Below are 606 nucleotides of genomic sequence, written 5' to 3'. Positions count from 1 at the left end.
GATGTTTGTCAGCTACGTTATAAAAAATGCACAGGGAAATTTAGTAAGACCTTGAGCAAGGTGGAGGGACCCCTGAGCCAGCGAGGGCAGTGGAGAAATCCCCCCATGGGCTGGTCAGTTCTATGGGGACACTTCCAGGCACTCAGGGCCTGGGGAGACAGGTTCACTGGGCATGGAGGACACTGCTCTGCAGATCCTCTCTAATGCTTGAAAATCCAGTGATAAAAAAAAGAAAGGATGATCCCTTCAGCAGCACAAATACTAGAATTGTAAGGGAAAAAGGGAAGATCAGCATGAGTCCTGCTCAAGGATGACATCAAATTCGTAATGTATTTCATATTTTTGCACTTATATACATATACCACAGTGAATTCTGCCATTATGTATATCTGCAAAGCACCAAATAAATATAAATAAATAAATAAGTGGAAAAAAGACCAGTAGGGTAGAGGGAATAGTGGAAAGGAGAAGTGGAGGCAAGGGGGCCCCAGGGATTGAAATGTATAAATTAAACGCCATGAGTGTATGATTATGTCAAGATGGACACACTATTATGTATAACAACAATGCACTAATAAACGAAAAAGAAAGGAGCAGATCACTTCC

The 606-nt window shown here is 41.9% G+C and overlaps 1 non-coding gene across 1 annotated transcript; it reads left to right on the top strand.

Moving 5' to 3' along the window:
* Positions 1–237: 237 nt before the first annotated feature.
* Positions 238–344, top strand: LOC124965906 (U6 spliceosomal RNA). The gene has a single exon (XR_007105286.1). It is a non-coding gene; the product is annotated as a U6 spliceosomal RNA (small nuclear RNA).
* Positions 345–606: the final 262 nt, after the last annotated feature.

Source organism: Sciurus carolinensis, chromosome 15 (genome assembly GCF_902686445.1).
Source record: "Sciurus carolinensis chromosome 15, mSciCar1.2, whole genome shotgun sequence".
Classification (NCBI taxonomy): domain Eukaryota; kingdom Metazoa; phylum Chordata; class Mammalia; order Rodentia; family Sciuridae; genus Sciurus; species Sciurus carolinensis.
The sequence above is the reverse complement of the archived record's forward strand: the minus strand, read 5'-3'. Positions and strand labels throughout refer to the sequence as shown.